The sequence below is a fragment of the Heterocephalus glaber genome, unplaced genomic scaffold (assembly GCF_053883595.1).
Source record: "Heterocephalus glaber isolate CG9 unplaced genomic scaffold, H.glaber_assembly_v1.0 deba00001472, whole genome shotgun sequence".
In the NCBI taxonomy this organism is placed as follows: domain Eukaryota; kingdom Metazoa; phylum Chordata; class Mammalia; order Rodentia; family Bathyergidae; genus Heterocephalus; species Heterocephalus glaber.
Genome location: NW_028258315.1, coordinates 79,233,905 through 79,246,228, shown reverse-complemented (window position 1 = coordinate 79,246,228; position 12,324 = coordinate 79,233,905). Strand labels below are relative to the sequence as shown.

At 38.6% G+C, this 12,324-nt stretch overlaps 1 long non-coding RNA gene across 2 annotated transcripts in view; it reads right to left on the bottom strand.

Moving 5' to 3' along the window:
• Positions 1-12,324, bottom strand: part of LOC110344503 (uncharacterized) — a 309,982-nt gene that overhangs the window by 62,494 nt on the left and 235,164 nt on the right. The window contains exon 4 of one of the 2 annotated variants that reach the window (XR_015439176.1): positions 8,668-8,873. The exons of the other annotated variant lie outside the window; for it this stretch is intronic. This is a non-coding gene — a long non-coding RNA (uncharacterized LOC110344503). The remainder of the gene's footprint in view (positions 1-8,667; positions 8,874-12,324) is intronic. 2 annotated transcript variants of the gene reach the window in all.

Sequence of the window (12,324 nt, the reverse complement as noted above, 5' to 3'; positions counted from 1 at the left end):
CAATCCACAGTTTGAACTACACAAGGAGTTTGCTGGATTGGCTATGGTAGCTCCCATGAGTTTAAAGGGAACATCGCTGTTATTATGGATTTGTTTTACTTGTAAGGAAAAGAGCATGATGATCAGACTTGCACTTTTTAATAACCCTCTGGCAGAAAGAGCTAATACATGCATGTAAGACTAGCATGTTGCTTTGTTTCAGTCTTGTCTTTTCTTGTTTTATTTTCTAGCAAAAATGGAATTAAAGCTAACATAAACTCTTACCTTAAGAAACACAAACAGTTTTGATGATGACCTGTTTTGTTTTCTTTTTTTCCAAAGACCCCTAAAATGACAGGGAAAAATTTTTGGTAGAAAAACACTAAACTTATAGCTAATTTTTAAAACAAATTATTTGCCTCTTTATATAATTTTAAAACATTTAATTGTGTGAAAGGGCATGCACTAGAAGTGCCAATGAGTAGCAATTTTCTACTCTTTGCTAAACGATGCATTGGAGGCATAATCTCAGCAGATGTTTGACTCTCACTGCTATACCTGAGAGGGTCACGAGCACTGGGGACCCAGAATGATGTTGGATGCCAGACAGCCAGGCCAGCATCAGGTATTAGTAATGGGCAGTGGAGCTCTCGGGAAGACCTGTGCAGCGAGCTAGGATGACTGCCCAGCCTGAGCCACACAACAGAGGGGAAAGGTCTAAGCATCCAGGCAACAGGTCAGAGGCAAGCTTGATGGTTCCAAGCAACAACAAATGAACAATGGCAGTGACTTTATAAGACCTAAGTTAAAGATGCATTCATGGAGGAGACTGCATTGAAAAGATTTTCTCCCCCTATAGTTGAAAAAAGAGTTATGTTTCCACCAAAGGCAGGTGCTGTACATTGTTTTACAAAAAATTCTTCTTTGAGGTCTGAGCATATAGCTTAATGCTGGAATGTTTGCCTAGCTGCATGAGGCCTTAGGTTCAATCCCTAGTACTTAAAAAAAAAGGTTCTGTAATACAAAGTATAATACAAGTATAGTCATGCAAATTTGTATAGTCATGAAAATTTATATCCAAAATCAAAATATGAGAAGACTCAAGGGCAAGAGAGAGAAATCACATTTTTCCTAAATATTATGTTTGATAATTTCTTGTAATTTTTCACAGGTAATTGATACACATAATAATAAACTCTGAGTAAGATACCATCTATTCTCTTATAATAGCAGGACCTGTCCAAACTGCCAAAATTACTATTTAAACTATCGTTATTTTTTTGCTTATAAGTTTGTTTAGGCATGTCTTGTTCCAGGAAGAGTTAGAGGTAATTTGTTCAAATGAGTTAATATGGAACTGTCTGTGTACCATTTTCCTGGGCTACATACAGGATGAGCATCCCTCATTCAAAATGCTTGGTTCAAGAAGTGTTTTAGATCTGCGAATTTTTTTCCAGATTTTGGAATATCATATAAATAATGAGATATCTTGGGGGTGGGACCTAAGTCTAAACATAAAATTCATTTATATTTCACATTTACCTGATACATATATCCTGAAGGTAATTCTATACAGTATTTTTAGTGGACCTGCATTTTGACTGCAACTTGAAACATGAGGTCAGGCATGGAATTCTCCTCTTGCGCTATCATGTTGGTGCTCAAAAAATTTCCAATTTTGAAGCATTTTAGATTTCAGATTTTTAGACTAGAGATGCTTAACCTGTAGCTCTGGTGTGCCATTAATACATTTAAAATATATTTAAATAAAAATATTTATATTAAAAATAAATATTTTACATAAAATGTAGTTTTAAATAATAACTTAATGCTTTCGTGGACACTACATCTAATTCATGAGGTATTACCTTTCCATTTGCACATTTAGAATGAAAATCACATAGCACAGAGCACCAAAGAGTAGATTTCATTCACATATTTAAACACTAGATAAAGCCAACAGAAGTGAAAGACCTTGGAGTTCCCAGATTAACACACAATACCAAGCTAAATACATAGATAAGAATTAGTTTTTGTTCTTTAGGACTTTTAAATAAAAATGTCAGTGCTAATAAGTATCATAAGCTGTTTTTCATTTCAATGTGTTTGCATTTTTCCTTTTCTGCTATGTTTCTTGCTTTTACATGCCTATATCACTATACATTCAATTAGCAGCTAAGCATGTGCTATTAGCAGAACAATATTACGGCTAGCTTTATATTTCTAGGGTTTAATTGGGCATGGTGGTGCATGCCTGTCTCAGCTATCAGGAGGCTGAAGCTGGAGGATTGTCATGAGTTCACGGCCAGCCCAGCAATATCATGAGTTCAAGGCCAATCTGGACTACAAAGAGAGACCCTGTCTCAAAAAAAAAAAAACCCCCCACACACACAAAAGAAAGAATAAAGCTTCAGTGGTTGAACAAAAAAATACTGGTCTCCAATTTCACTCAAGGAAGCAGCTTCAAAGCAAGTAAACTACTCTAGAAATTTTTTTTTAAATGATGAAAAAAAATGGATGAGCTTTTGAAAGCAAAGAAATAACAAGACGTTTCATTACTGTGCATATTCCCGTGGCTATTGATGTCATTTGAAAACTACAAGTGTAATATTTTATTCAAAGTTTTCTCAGTTTAATATAAGAACCCTCCTCTTTCTGTCAAAAGTTCACATAAAAAGTTGAGACTTAATTTTGGTTTAAAAACTGATTTCATTATAATATCACAATAGTTATTTTCACGTGTATGATTTACATAAGAAGGAAAAGCTTATAAATATTTCCCTGCCTCAAGACTTTTGAAATTGCTAGAGATTATTATAGCCCAATTTATGGGGTTACCAGTTAGCAGTTAGTTATTACAAAGCTGAGAAGCAAAGCTACTTTCTTTAAGAGACAAAAAACCTTAAATAAGATACTTCTCTCTAGCACAAAAATTCTAGCCTATGTAGCTGCTGTAAGAAACATTAATACTCTTAAGGTTTCAGGTCAATAATCCTTGAAAAGAAAAACTGTCAAGATTACAAAAAACTTTCTACCATTTTAGTAGAGATACTTCAGACAAAAACTCAACTTTGTGATGACAAGTAAAGAATTAAATTAACTGATATATTATGACAAATAATATACAAATATTTTCTACCCTCTCTAATTTTCTCTCAGTGAAGGGCAATTACTAAATCAATGTTTTCCATTTTCTGAAGTCCTTGTGTTAATGGTTTCTTTACTTAAAGCTTTCATCAAGTAACACTGAAATAATTCGAACTGTAATTTTAACCAAAGCAGAGTGAAACTATTTTTGCATTAGCAAAGTTTTTTTTTCTTTTATCATGAAACTCAATTGAAAGGGGCATAGTAAAACAGCTTTTTTTATCTATTTTTGATGAGTGAATAAATTTGTATAACCTTTTGAAAAGGCAACCTGAATATATCAAGAGCCGTATATTAATCACCTTATTGTTACATTAAACATTATCCCAAAGCAATACACAGTTTTTAATCTTACAGTTTTTGTGGGTCAGGAATTTGGAAGCAATTTAACTAGGTGGTCTTAGGGTTTCTCATGAGGTTGTAGTCATGTTGCCCTGGGTTCAGTTCATCTGAAGTCTTTTCCGGGGGCTGCAGGAACTGCTTCCAAAGAGACCCACTTAACCTGGGGTTTCGACAGCGACCTAGCCAGCTGCTGGGAGAGGTCACCACAGGAATGCCCGAACATCCGCCTTCACTCAGCATGTCCACTGGCTTTCCCAGGGCAAGGGTCCCAAAGGAACACAAGGAATTAATTGCAGGCTTTTTAAGACCCAGTCTCCCATTACTTCTACCATCATCTATTCATTAGAAGTGAGTCAGTAAATCCATTTCACACTCAAGAGGAAGCACATTAAGGGCCATATTTTGAAAAGGCTATCAAATGTATTTTGGAAATATTTAAAACCATAATAAACTTCTACTACAGCAATATATGGGAAGTGTTATGTGAAAAATATACAAGAAAAAACATTTAAACCTTAAAAAGAATAAATGTAAAAATGCTAAAATAAGTTGCCTTTATCTGTTAGAATTGAAAGTCTGTATTCTTTACTCTGCTTTCAGTATTTCCACAGAAGAGAGCATTCATTTCCTCTATTCCCAGCTCGAAGGATATGTATACACGCAGCCTGCATGCAATGCTCTTTTAAAACTTATATGTAGTATTATCATTTATTCAAGATTTCCTAGTATTGGGCCAGGGATTTAGCTCAGTGGTTCTGCCACCTGCCTTGTAAGCACAAGGACCCGAGTTTGATCCCCGGAACCAAAAAAAAAAAAGATTTCCTAGTATTTAACAGCATAATTTCTTCTTTTTATTTTAAAATCATTAAATATGAGAATTTTTTAAAGTTATAAAACCTTAATTCCAAAGACACGGCTAAGTAGACATTCCTGTCCATGTCTGGTGGCAGAGAGCACTCCTACACCCTACTCTACAGCAGACTTGCTGTGTTACTAAGAATCCTGTTTCCTTGCTGAGAGACAAGACACATGCTGTGAAGGGCATTTGCAAGCTTGGTCTCGGAGTAGAAGCGAGGTGCACAGCTGATCCCAGAAAGTAATATCTTGGTCTTAAAGACTGGAAGCAGGCCTCTGTGGCAATACAGCCTCTGTGAAATCACATTGTAACTTCTGTAGTTGCCTTTTCCTAGCCACTCACTGAAGACTTTCCAGAGAACAGATCTACAAGGAACCGCTCTCATGAATGGGATGCCGGGATCTTCTCAGTTAGAACTGACTATCCTTGTCCTCCTCCCTCCACCCACCCTGATCCACCAGGCCTCCATTTAAACACTTGTAACAGACACTGTCTGTGCTCCACTTTGAACTCTGGAATCCTCATTACTAGTTCTGAGCATTCATCCCTCAGCTTATACCTGCAACATCCTTCAAAGATTCCTTTTGAGCTACTCAACTACTTTGTCTACAAGCACGGACAGCTGAAAGTGCTTGGAGTTCATATCTCACCTACCCACACCAAACACCCTCCCCCTCACAATAGGATCCATTCACACACACACACACACACACACACACACACACACACACAGAGTGAACCTCAGGCAATGACTGATGGAAGTGGGAATATGAAAGCCCAGCTCCATTTTTCAAGCCAAGAAAACTCTGAAATATTACTCTTTCTTGTTATCCCCTCCTATCCTGTCCTACTTCCTTCTCGCCCTTTCCAATTTTCCTGGGAAATCTTTCTTGATAAGCTCTTTGCACAAATTCTTTCTTTCAGCATTTCTTCTGAGGAACTGATGAAAACTAGACAGAATTTAGTTGCTTGGAGACCAGGGATGTTAAAAGACCTCACAATGAATATTCCACATGGCAAAGAACTGCTCTGCTGGAAATGGCCATAGCACTCTGATCAAGAAATACTAGAAAAGAAAACCCAAAAATACAGTGATCAGCTAGGGGCAAAATAAAAGTAAATCCAAACTTTTTATCTGGTTGAGTCAACTACTGATATGGAGAGGGAGTGAGCAGAGCAAAAGAGGAAAAAAACCAGGAAAGCGTGATGAACAGAAACCAAGGTTAGTATATCAGAAGGAAGAAGGTTACAACTGAGTACAATGCTGCTAAGGTCACGTGAGAAGAACAAACAGCTGGCTACTGGGCTTGCTCACTGGCATCCTCAGAAAATGGCAAGGAATAGTGAGAGTGAAGTCAGATTAAAGTGGATTAAAGAATGAATGGAAGCAAAGGAAGGGGAAACAGCTTTGCATTTTCCCTTAAATAGGTTCAGAGTAAGAGCAGAATTATTAGTGAGGAAGAGGGGCCAGAAAAAATTATTTAAAGAACATATTAATATAGTGATAAGAATGGTTCAGTAAAGAAGGAGTAAGATGGTGCATAAAAGCAGAGAGAGAATAGAAAGAACAAGGGAGCAGGCAAGAAGGAATAGGATCCAGAATTTCTCAAACTTATTTATCTCTCCCCAAGAATCTAGCTCATAGAACAGTAATGTCTATCTTCCCCAGCATCCCCCCCTCCACCCTTCCCTTGGGGAAGGAAAATGGATCAATTTTTCACAAATTATTGAAACTCACTCTCCCCAAACAACAATCTGAAAGACCCTGCTAAACCATACAAAAAGCATAATGGTACACACACACACACTCAGTTTTCACACCCTATGTGGTCTTGAATAATGGTCAGAGCATGTGGGGAAGGGGGACCTTAATATTTATAAAGCAAATTCCTCCTTTGCTCTGTGGTCTCCATGATGGCACACTGCTCAAACATTTCAAGCGAGAACTTGCTGCAAAGAATGCAGTTAGCTGACCAGCGGTCCATCCTGGATATACAGAAGCTGATCTCTTCCCAAACTGCTCCTAGACAAGACAGCTTGGCAGAGCTACTAGCCCTGGGGGATTTCTGCCCAACAGAAAAGTTCTCTAACTGGCTCTATCTCTACACTCCCTGTAAGCCCGGTCCAGACTTTTTCTTGGAGCCACACTGCCATCTGAGGTTCTTCTAGAATCCTTACTACCTCCTCTCCTGTTCAAACCTGCAGCATGGCCTGAAGCTGTCTCTAACTGCTTCTGTAGGTTCTCTCATTATCTTTCACATACTTCCTAGAATAAATCTCTTGCACTTGTAACTGTCTTGAAATTTATTTTCTGGAGAATGCAGACTTTCCTCTGGAGATATAGAGCATGCCCCAAAACTGAGGTCATGTTAGCTTGCCAGTTTCAGTCTTGATTTTAAATGTATAGCACTTTTTTAACCAGAGACTTGGCATCTTTCAAAACATTAAATCAACTTTTTGTACTTTCAAGAAGTAGATGATTAATCAGTTATTGTTATTGATAGCTATGCTAGTTTCATAAATGATTATTATAACTTCTGAAAGATCTGGCACCAACTCATATCTATCTGATCCCTATTGAATAAGTGTTTTCAATAGACTGTTGTTCTTCTTGTTTGCTCTTTTTCAACAAAGAAATCACAGTGCACACTTGCCAAATGAATAGACTGGAATAATGTCATGATACAAATACATCAAAGAATGCCACCCAGGCATTCTGTATCAATTGGTTTCTTGATTACGAGCTATGGCTATAGTTAAACAGTAGGGAATTTATCAACATAGATAGAGCGGAGAAAAGAGAAATGACAGAATCAACAGGAGGTCAGAACCAAGCTTGAGAATGGGTTGAAAGGACTAACGTGTCTTCAGAGGGCCAAGAAGTTGGCAGGACGACTCAACAGTCATTTCATGATGAGAAAATACTGGCCAGAACTATGCCACAATTTCTACAAAAAGTCACCTGTCAGCATCGCTGATATTTGTGTGCTGGTTGTCCTCAAGGTCAACAGCTTCCACATGTCTGCACAAGAGCAGAAAGAAAAAAGATCCAGGAACATTACCTTAAGTGGTAGGAGGACAGGTGTCTACTAACAATGCCATGAACAAAAGGGAAAAGAAATTCCTTCAAAGGAGATAAAGTGGGTATTATATAGGTGGTGAGCAAAATTATAGGAAAATGCAAAATTTTTAAATATAAATTCCACCACACATTTCTAGATCTAAAACCAACCCTTCCCATTATTTGAAAACCCTGGGAAGTGTGTTGAAAGGAAATATTAGAGCAGAGGTTCTCAACCATGACTGATCCAAGGGCCACCTGAGGAGCTTCTATGAATTGTAACACTCAGAACAAAAGCCACCTGGATTTGAGAAGAATTTGGATGGTGGGAATCAGACATCAACACCTTTTAAAGATCCCCAGGTAATAGGTGATTCTGATGTGCAGCCAAAGCTGAACTGTATTAGCAGACAGTCTCATATATAAAACAGACAAAACAGAGCTCTCCAGTTGGGTAGGGACATACACTGGTACTTCTCCCATTCCTGGCAGTCCCTAAGGCATTTCTAAAGAATCTTTTTATACTAGCACTTAAGATGGACTGCAATTATACATTTGTTGACTCCTCTATTTTTCTCATGCTACAAATCCCATCTGTGTGGTTGGCTCATTTTGCAAAAGATTATCAGAATCCAACCAACTCTCCACCTCCTCTGATAGCATACCAGTCCCAGCCACTCTCTTGCTTAGATTGTTGCAGTAGCTTCAATAACTGATCTTCCTGCTTCTGTCCTCAATCCCCTACAATCAGTTCTCAACACAGCAGCAGGAGTGTGACACAGTAGGTCATGTTCCTCCTCTGCCATGGAATGATAGAAAGAACAAAGGAAGAACAGATAAACCAAGCAAATAGATGAATGAATTTGAACACCACTGACCTAACCCACAACCTTACAATTGCACAAACTATTTACTAACAACAGAACCCAGGAAAGTGATAAATTAAGTGCCTTTAGGTACTAAAGTTACAAAATCAAACCAGGTATTTCAAAGATATATATAGATATATAGATATATAGATATATAGATATATAGATATATAGATGCAGTTATATTGATTAGAATATTCTGCAAACTCTTAGATCATAGTCACATTAGAAATATAAGGATTATTGAGAAAATTACACAGATACTAGCAGATATGAATTTGTCATTTATAGTCTTTTTAAAAGATGATTATATTTTGTGCCATTGTTATTTTATTAAGGAATAGTAATATAAAGTCAAAATTTCTCACTTAATAAAGGCACTGACAATACATAAATGAATAAAAAGTTTTTACCTGGCTTTGAAACCATTATATAATGTTTTTGCCCGGATATTCCGATCCATACACAGCGTGGGGAGCTCCGTGGGGAATCTGTGTGCGACACTAGAGACCTTCCCGAGAGCAGGCGGGAGCTCTCCATGTTGGGCTGTTTCCTGGAGTAGCTGAGGACGTTTCCCTACTGATCACCACTCGCCATCTTCCCGGAAGTCAAAATATAACTAATTTAAAGAGAAAAGTAAAAGATACATGACAGGAAATAGAAAGATAGACTTTATGGAGATGGAAAAGAGGCCCGGGGATGGGGGAGGTACACGTAGGGTGGAGGAGAAGTAAAAAGAATCAAGATGCAAGATGTATATATACCAATTCCCCAAAGCAAATGTATTTACTATGTATCACAAACATATACTAATAAAATCTCCAAACATCGTTAAAAAAAAAAGTAGGTGATTCCTACTTTTGCTGATTTTAAACTAGTATTGAAAGAAATTTGCACTTCCCAGTACCTGTTTATATGAGAGAAATATGGTCTAAAATTTGTCCCTGCTTATTCACAAAGTAGATAATCATAGGGGGAAAATCCAGCCTTAGCCTTCTTCAAACAGTAACTTAAATGTTCTGTGGATACAATAGACAATAGAGGACAAAGAACAGGGCTGTAGTTCTCTGACACATTTAGAGCAGGGAAAAGAAATTCCCAGGAAATTCCCAACCCACTGCCACATTTATTCTGAAACAATGTCAAATTCAGGAAGGAGGTAAATCCTTAAAATCCTCTTAATACGTTCTAAAATTTATTTCTCAGGAAAAAAATATGAACTTTATCTAGACTCTACCCTCAAATCTGAGAACAACCTGATTATGTAAAAAATTGTCCAGTATATACGAGTTCTGGTCAAGGAGCTGATGGAAACTACTGCAACCAGCAGTGTGTGTGATTAAATGGATTTGGGAATCAGTCAAATCTAGAATAAGACTCTCTATCTAGACTGTTTCTGGTGTTGTTTATAAGAATCTCGGAGGTGGAACACAGAATGAATAGCTGTGCTTCAGCTAAACCCCTCATAATCTTAAAGCAGACTCACTCTCATGAGGAAACAGCTCTGTTCAGCAGCAAGCTGTGAGCATGGGTCCCTCTGAAAGCCAGAAGGGTGACTCATGTCAAGTAGCCATCTTAAAGGAACTGAGTCATGAATCAATTTACAATCAATTGTCTATGAATCAGATGCCTGACTAGCCTAATGCCATGAATCATGTGGGTCCACGGGAATAAAACGGAACATTAGCAAATCACACTACCATGGAAGTGTAGGGAAAATGGGTCTCAGTGAGTTAGATTTCATGACTAAAATGGACAAAACTTGCTGTCCCTTTAGACTTGTTCACATTGGGGGTATTGCTGTGTGGTAAAATGTACCCATCTGCACCCAGAGCACCTGTCTCTGCCTAAACGCCTCAAGTAAGAGTTTCTTGCTCAGGGGATCTAAATGGGCTTATAATAATACAAGGAAGTAATAAACCTGACTTCTACCTTGTAACAACAAAAAAATGTTTCTTAAGCATAAGGGAATAGAGAGCTCAACTTCATGCTCCTGAGCTTTCTGCTTTGCCCAGCGGGATAAGGAAATGACCTCGCTTCCTCTAAGTACCTGCCATCCCCGTTTCTCCAACTTATTTTTGCCTACATGGTAAAATCTTCATATTCATTCAGCAAATATTTATAAGTGTATACTATGTATCATGTACTTTGAACAAATGTACATATCCTACCCTGCCAAATTTATTATTAGGTTTGTTTCCTTCAAATTTGTTTTTGCCATGTTCCTTTGGTTTAAAACCACATCTGCAACAATTCTTTAAACCTATGCTTAGTGTTTTGTAAAGTGACTTTCCTATCACTTAGCTCTCTCTCTTTAGGTCAGCTAGAGTTCAACTTTGGGCCTTTTCATTGCAGGGAAATTTTCCTGGAATAAAATTCTTATACCAAATCTTTGTCCCATCTGTCTCTACAATCTATGCTCTTCTAAACTGTAATATTGTTGGAAGCTATGAGAGGGAAATACGACCCCTCTCTTACATTTACAGACTACCTGATTTTCTTCCTGAGTGCTTTCAGAAAGTATTTGAAGTTTTAAAATATGACAGGGTATTCATTAACACAGACAGATGCTGCACAAACAATTTCCGTGTGCACACTCACATCTCCAAACTTCCCCAAGGTAAGTTCTTTCTATTATATATTGAAATGTCACTCTCATCTTTTTGGTTTGGTCTTCTTTTTTAGAAACCTCAATTATCTCCGTTTAATCACCACTCTCTGCTCCTAAGCTGTTTGCCATTATTTTTAACTTCGTCCTTTTTCTCTGCCTCCTGAAGAATGCGTTCCCCATTTTTCTGCTTCAGAATCTTTGCATCAGCTCCTCTGGTTTTCCTCTTATTCATCGTAGAATAATGCAAGACTTATGCTTCCTTATTGTTTCCTCCACAAACTGAAAGGCTGGGTTCACTTACTTCTCCTAATTGTCCTTGGAATGCCTATCCCAGATTGCGATGCAGAGGCTGGTTGATGTAAACGTCTACTTTCTATTTAGCCTGAAGTAAATGGTGTGCAGGGGGAGCCAAGGGCATTCCTAGCAGAAAAATGACTTTGCACAGCTTCTTCCAGTGTCAGAGAAGCTGCACATGAGAAGCTTTCTGTCTCTGCCTGTTGTCTGCCAAGCCTCCATGCCACACAACAGCTGTACCTCTGCCCACCCTTTCTTGGTCCTCTGCCAGCTGAATCAGGCACAAGCCTTACCGCGCTGCTGGATGCCGTCTGTGTAGCTGCTGTTTGGAACCAGCTGCCTGCCAGTGGTGCTAACTTCAGCTGTCTAGGCCGCAGGAGTGGGTCAGAAACCCCATCATGGATTCTATCTGACCTGCCACCCACCCTCTACATTTTAGGCATTTTAGACAGATTAGGGTGTTAACAAGGTCTCTCAAGGTCTCCTCTACTGACTGCATACAAATGCAGCTCCCCTTGTCAGGCTGCTAATGTCTCCTCTTAGAGTAGGAGACAGCCCTCATGAACCCTGGGAATTCCCCCTGCCACCAACTAATGCCAATTGGCAGCTGCAAAATGAAATCCACCATTATGCATTTTAATCTTGTATCTGCTCTGTTAAAAACTGCCTATTATCAAAAAAAAAAAAACAACACAACTGCCTATTACCACCTAGAGACCATAGCAGTAGAGCCTCATCTTGCAATGGTGTTGGTACACTCTTCTGGTACACTTGGATGGTATCACCTCGGAACACGTGATGAAGCTAGAAAGTTACCATATCTCTTTCTTTGGCAAAACAATCTTCTTACCTCACCAATGAGGTGTCCTAGTTTAGCGTGCCATGCAACAGATGCTCAGGGCCACCTTTACCAATGGCAATCCTCTGAAATAAAAATTTCACCTTAGGGTTTGCCAAGGGCCTGACACATAGACTATTTCACTTGCTCTTCCCAATATCCATGTGTGAGAGAGAGTGTTGTTATTTCTCTTCCAGAATGGTGGGAAAGTGCACGGCACCTATATAGCTGCATTCTTACCAGCATCCTTTGCCCTCACATCCTCTGATAAGTTCCCATTGCTTCAGTCCCCCAACTCGCCAGACTCTGGCGATGTTTCCAGTCTGC